This window comes from Tenebrio molitor, chromosome 1 (assembly GCF_963966145.1).
Source record: "Tenebrio molitor chromosome 1, icTenMoli1.1, whole genome shotgun sequence".
NCBI classification, from domain to species: domain Eukaryota; kingdom Metazoa; phylum Arthropoda; class Insecta; order Coleoptera; family Tenebrionidae; genus Tenebrio; species Tenebrio molitor.
Window position 1 is genome coordinate 36,831,918 of NC_091046.1, and position 7,218 is coordinate 36,839,135.

Here is a 7,218-nt window from a genome sequence, read left to right on the forward strand (position 1 = left end):
GCTAGTTAATGCTGGAACTTCAGTTTTTAATTTGGACTGCCATTCCCGATTTGTTCCGTAATCTAATTTTTCGATTATTATCGGCACTAATAAGGCGTCCCATTTGTCCGTTGGTTGTTTCAAAATTTTTAACGCTTCTATATTAGTGTTGACATCATTGATTAATTGTCTCAATGCCGTATTTGAGGCTTTCGAAATTTTGTGAATTGATAAAATTGAATTGACATGTTCTTGAACGATTAATCGAAGATTGTTGTATCGTTTTTCGAGAAGCTCCCACGCTACTTGGTAGTTACCTAACGAAATTGATAATGCTTCTACTGTACTGAAAGCATCTCCCTTTAAACATGATTTCAAATAATGGAATTTTTGACAATTATTTAAATCCGTTCTCGTATGTATTAAAGTTTGAAACGTGTCGTGGAAACTAGTCCAGTTTGAATAGTTTCCGGAAAAGCTTGGTAGATTTAGATCCGGTAGTTTTACCGATACTTCTGATGGCGTTACTACTGGTTGCGATCCGTTTTCCGACGCGATGGATTGTTTATCTACAAATTTAGCTATTTTTGCTAATAAATTGTAATAAAGAGTTTCAAAATTGATCCATTCGGTTGCAACTGCTTTGCTTTGATCGCGAGAGGTACTGAGAGGTTCGATTTCCGATTGAATTTTATCGAACTCTTTGTACGCCGATATTAAGTCGGGTCTACGTAATCTTAGTTGATCCAAATCATCACCTTCCTTGAAATTGTTTATTATTTCTTTCATTCGATTCAATTTGGCTTTTATTCTATCACGCTCGACGGTTAACTCCGCTAAGTCCGGCATTGTCGCAATTTTTTATACGAAGAAAATACTAATTGATTGATTGACTTCAAATTATACGGTACAACGCAAGAATCCAGGGGGTAATTTGGAGGGTTGAAGGGGGAAGAACCACTGACCTTGTGCCGTCTCCTACGTCTTGGTGATGAACTGCTTTTTCCTTTTTGATTGAATGACTTCTTCGATTTCTGTTTTTGCGGGTTCTTGGTATCCTGATTCGGGTGGGTTTTTTCGTAATCCGGCTCGGAGATAGACCAATGTTACGTATGATGTCGATATTGAAGTTCTCGAAGGACCGTTTTAGTTTGTTTAAGGTATAAACGTTTGCCAAAGGGCCGTGAATTGAAACGACGTGTTGTTTCGTGAGATGTTTAATGTTATCTGTTCCTTATCTGTTTGTTCTTACAAAAAACTTACTAGCAAAAAAGGAGCTGACCTGCTGCAGGTAGGAACGATACCGGCTAATAAAGTCGATATGAAAAATTTAACATGAGCTCAACCATGCCGCCCCCGTTGAACTATTTAGAATAGTTTAACAAAAATTGTTTACACCATGTAACAATAGAATTTCAATTTTTGTTAAACTATTCTAAATAGTTCAACGGGGGCGGCATGGTTGAGCTCATGTTAAATTTTTCATATCGACTTTATTAGCCGGTATCGTTCCTACCTGCAGCAGGTCAGCTCCTTTTTTGCTAGTAAGTTTTTTGTAAGAACAAACAGATAAGGAACAGATAACATTAAACATCTCACGAAACAACACGTCGTTTCAATTCACGGCCCTTTGGCAAACGTTTATACCTTAAACAAACTAAAACGGTCCTTCGAGAACTTCAATATCGACATCATACGTAACAGGTTGCTTTGTTTTTAACATTTAATTTTACATTTAATTCTAAGTTTACTTGAGACATCTTTAGACGGTTTTCATTAGAGAAGATTGGAAGAGCTAAAGCCCTTGAGAATCACTAAATGCAGATATTTTTATTGACCCGAAAACTTAATACAGTTTTAGAAAACAGTGCGAAATAAAGTCTGGAATTAATTCTATAAAATAGGAACTGTAGAAAAAAATTAAATTCCTCGAAGAGATGAGCCTTATTTTTTAACAGTACCTCACTTTTCAGATCATTGCCATTTTTTTTCAATCGTTTCTTCTTTTCACACCTTGACGTCATCAACATTTTTTTAGAAAATAACAAGAAAAAAATTAAAAAAATACGACGACGCTTTTTGTTATTTTGTGCTCCGGTATTAAATTTTTCAACGACTAATGCTATACCTATTGTTGCATTCAACTCAATAAACTTGTACCTTCCACCGGTTCACACAAAGTTTATGATGAAAACTGATTCTGTGATTTTTTTCAGTTTTTTTAAACCGCTGCAACACTTTGAATACAAATCCGTGCTTTTAATTCAGTATGTTTCTCTTTAAATTGTCATCTATTATGTTTCGAGACCCCCTTCGTACATTTCTCCACTACATATTTATTTGGTTCACTTTGACGCATCATAAATCATCGATCCTTAAAGACGGTTATACTGCATATAAAAACATCCTTCAGGCTAATTAAATTCATTTGATGGGTTACAATCTATAAATTAAGCAAATACTGGATCCATTTTGGTTTAAAAATAAATAAACATTCTATTATTTACGTTCGGACAATTACGAATGTAGTTTTAAAGTGTCCTAAACCGCAAATCACAGGAAGATTCCATTGATCTCTGATTAGTCGAATCACTTTAAACTAGGATTGAACTGACAACGATAATGGATAATGCTTGTACGATATTATTTATCATTATCTCCGTTCTAATCTCTAATTCGTTTGTTAAAAGTTTTTGGTAAGACATCTAGACAACTAATCCAATCAGGTGTAACTTCCTTTTAGGGAAAAAGAGATTAATGTGTTACAAGGAAATAACAGGAAGAGGATTTGTTTGAAAAAATTCTTGCTTCCAACAAAATTATTCAATCTCAACTAAAAACAATTCACTGTAAATTAATTACACAGTAATAAAAAGGAAGAAAATAAAAAAGGTCTTGATTCAAAATGCGTTTTATTCAGTAGATGAATTCATGAAACTTTAATTTTTATTTACTTTGATTAATGTGAAACTAGTTATGTTTAGTTAATTGTACAACTAGTTATGAAAGTCATGCTTTTTTTTACGAATTTGCAGATTGATTAACGAGGGCGTACCCCGAGTTAATCAAGCAAATAAGTGAAAAAAAGAGACTTTCATAACGTGTTATACACACTATTTTTTTGCATATCGATGTAAGTTGAGAAATTTGGTCTAAAAGGATTTATGAAAAATTACAAAAAAAATTGGTATGCTTTGACAATCATCTCCAAGGAGATGGAATAAAATGATGCAAAAAAGTACTTCTTTCACTACGATTTTTCGTGTAAAAAGGTGCTACTTTCACTACGATTTTGCGTGTAAAAAAGTGCCACTTTCATTACGCAAAAAAGTAATTTTTAGCAAGAATAAATTATTATTATGAAAAAATAAAAAAAATGATAAAACATGTATTTGACAGATACAGCAACTATCAAACTTCTACAGCTTCTACCTACTAGTCGAATTTTGTCCAAATTGAAAAATAAAGTTCATATCATAACAAACACAAAATTTTTTTGCAAAAAACACTTTTGACTTGCTTGTACCTACATATCAGAACACTTTATAATTTCTTTGCCACTGCTTCTGTGATTTTATTCTGAGATGATTTCCATCTTAAAATACGAATAAACTTATTTAATTAAACCGGATTGTACGTATTTGAAATGCAAATATTCATTACCCGCTTTCATCAAAAAGTATAAATTTGCTCATAAAAATTTTAATTAGATTAAATACAATATATTAATAGTTATTTTTTATTAAGTGCGTGAAGTGGTCTTTTACGCCGAGACGCAGGTCGAGGCAGTAAGGCTTTTGAATGCACAAAAAACATCTTCACGCACGAAATATAAACAATATTTTTTCTATAATAATTGGTTTCAAAACTAAATTTTAAAATTCAAAATTTTGAAGGAAATCTGCAGTATCAACGCAGTCACCATGTTGCTAGGTAACTAATAAAAAAACAGTGCGTGAAGTGAAAACAGAAAAGGTAAAAAATGCAAAAAGAGTTATGTGTGTCACAAGACTAGAAAATGCCATTTTACAAGTGCAAGCACGGTTTGTGGGGCAGAGGCGTCAGCCGTTTCAAAACCTTTTCTAGCCGTGTAATACACAAACAATTTTCGGTCGACAATTTAATTGAAGCAAAATATAACGATTTTTGTTAAAAAATTACGGAGAGGGAATTTATTTTTCTTTCATTGGCAAGATAAAGGATCCAAGAAGCGACAGTCACGACCAAAATCAAACAATTCCTCAAATATTCAAAACCGTCGTCGTCCTCTCTGCTATTACTAAGTCGTCGCTTGATACCCCTTCGGCCTCTGCTGCTATATACGGGGTGATCAAGACGGACTGTTTAAGTTGGTAATGCTGAATTTTATTTTTAAATGGTACACCTGGAGTAACTTCCGGTTGTTGACGGCTTCACACTGACAGCCGCATCAGTGACAAGTCAAATTTGACATTTCAAATTAAATTAAACATGCTGGTGAATCGTTCGAGAGAAGAGTTAATTTATGTTTAGAGCAAAATGGGGAGCACTTCGAGAATTTCCTTTAGTTAATTTTTAGATTATTATTCCGAATTCCAACTTTGATTTCTTTTTGTCGTTAATTTTTACCTACCATTTTGTCGTTATCAATGCTACGTCAGAAATCTGTCAAATAAACCCACAAAACATATCCGGTTGCAGTGTTGTAAATAGCCGAATAAAAAAATGTTCTTAATTGAATTGCCAACTTAAACAGTCCTTCTTGATCACCCGGTAAGTACAATGTACAGTTGGTTGCAAAAAAAAAACAGGAAAAGAAAATGTTTCTAATGTAAACTTGGTTTCGTCCATTTGTCAATTTGTCTACTTGACAATACCTATCAAATAATTTTTAAAAATGTCATTGAATTTTGACCATAATTCTAATTCGTTAGAAGGTTTCACACTATGAAATAATCGTAAAAATATGTCAATTTTATTCTGACAGTTCTCGTTTTTTTTGCAATCAACTGTACAGCTTGTGATAAAGGATACAAATTTACCCGACATCAATATTTTACACTTAAAAAATTGTACAAGAATTCACATGACATTGACATTTTGTACTGCCAACCTAAAATCTTTCATTAAAAATTCCTGTTTAGATTTTCTTGCCTAGGCAGAGAAATGCTATATAGTTTCCAGACGATTTAGACGAATGGAAAATCAGTGTTTCTAGATGGAGGCCGAAAAAAATACATGTAAGAAAATGACCCACTTCACGCATGGATAACTACGCGTGAATATCAACTTTTTGAATCAATTATAGAAAAATAAATATAATATTGTCTTTTCTTAGATTCAACGCATTTTAAAACATTTCAGTAAAAATGGACAACTACACAGGCAATAATATTTCAAGAAGTATGCAAATATGCCACGTAACAACTTGAAAAATTCAACTTCCCGTAACCAAAATTTTAACACTACCATTTCATGTTTTTCACTCGATACATTGTTTTAAAAATAAATTAACCCGACAAAATTAACAAATTTAGTCTAGCGATCGAATATAAATATTTTACATTTAGACTTCTATTTCAGGATTTATCGTGGAAGGTACGAACAAAAACTGGCAATTTCAGAAATGATCACAACTTCTAGTTTTAAGTGAGCAATGCTGCATCTTTTCAGAGGTGACAATTGGGAAACTCAAGATTACACTTTCAATTCCAATATTTTTAATACCCACCAGAATATTATTAAATATTTCTCTTAGCATGTCCAAAACGAACCTAATACTTATTTCTATTCGTATCACTAAGCCAGAAACGGCACGTTTGCGAGTGCGAGTAAGATTTGCGGGCCGAGGCGATAGCCGAGGTTTACAAATGCGAGTACCTACTCCCAAAACCATTTTTGTGCCGACTTCTGCAGATTTTTGTTAAATAAAAATTAAAGCACTTGTTTTAATCATTGGTATTAGGGACTTTTTTTGTGTTGGCGACACTCCGACACTTAACATTAACATCGTTCTTGTTTCCTGGCATTTAATAAATTTGTTTTTTTTTTGACATGTCCCTGAAACATTTGGTATAATGGATACACCAGCCCATATTCAGGAAGTCGTTCAAAACGTAATTTTTATTGATTAATTTTAGTTACATATTGCTTCTTTGTAGTTTGTATGTACGTTATTGTAAATAGAAAAACATTTTTAACGAGCCATACACAGAATTGATATTTACGCTTGACGGAATCCTGATAGTGCCTGATAATGCCAACAACCAACCGAAACTCAAAATCCTTACTTTTTGCCGGACTAGGCCTAGAAGACATGTGTTTCTCGACGATTTCGAGATCTACAAACTACCAAATTCCGATTGGACTGAATGTCAGCCGAATGTCACCCATCATATTATAGTTAAATTTAAAAATTTCCGGGCGATGCGATCTGTAGTACCTAAACGCGTTACCGAGGTTCGTTTTAAACCAGTGCTAGTGTCTGTATCAACTTTAATCTGTTACAAAATCTCGGGATCCTATATACAAAAATGTGATCATCTGCTGAAGCAAATGTGATTACCTCTACTGACTGATCACTTTACTTCGTCCATTTTTGGGCACTGCAATTCGCGTACGCATCTTTAGAAGACTAATTTTCAGTCACAGTACAAAAATAATCTTTCACACATCAATAGCGATTTAGCATTTTCAGTAAGTTTGTGGCGTTATTTTCGAAGGACCAGTAATATAAAATGCAACTATTTAAGATGCAGACGTTTATTTTAGGACTCAAGCGACTGCTTACAAGTCGGGGGTGAGCGATGAGGGTGGTTACCACCCTCTCTAAATAGGCGTCAACAAAGTTAAGTTTTGCAAATCTGTAATTTTCACTTCTTTTTTGTACAATTAAGTAAGTAATCTAATCTGTGCTATTACCATTTTTTTAATGATAAAATATATTTCTCAAATTATAACGTCAAACAAGGATTTCTCATCGACATTAGTATTAATAGCTTCCTGTCAATGGATGATAATTCATAAGTTAGTTCAAGTCAAGATAGGATCACCATAACAAATTCGAATACATCATTCACATCGCTTGGTAAGTTATTTAACGTTAATTCCTGGAACTGTCACAGTACTAACAAGTTAAATCTACTGTATTTATTCTCTACACCGAAAAGTTCTAGACTCACAACGTTGACAAATATTTCTCAAAATTATTCTTTTTATCTATTATATAGGTCACACTCCCCATGTTGTATGCATCTACTC

General features: G+C 33.3%; 1 protein-coding gene across 2 annotated transcripts in view; it reads left to right on the forward strand.

The window, feature by feature from the left end:
* The window catches only part of LOC138124901 (melanocortin receptor 5-like), a 70,726-nt gene that overhangs the window by 49,555 nt on the left and 13,953 nt on the right, over positions 1 to 7,218 (forward strand). Inside the window, exon 1 of one of the 2 annotated variants that reach the window (XM_069040100.1) lies at positions 6,949 to 7,045. The exons of the other annotated variant lie outside the window; for it this stretch is intronic. The gene's annotated coding sequence lies outside the window, so the exon portion shown is untranslated. Of the gene's footprint in view, positions 1 to 6,948; positions 7,046 to 7,218 lie in introns of those variants that run through there. 2 annotated transcript variants of the gene reach the window in all.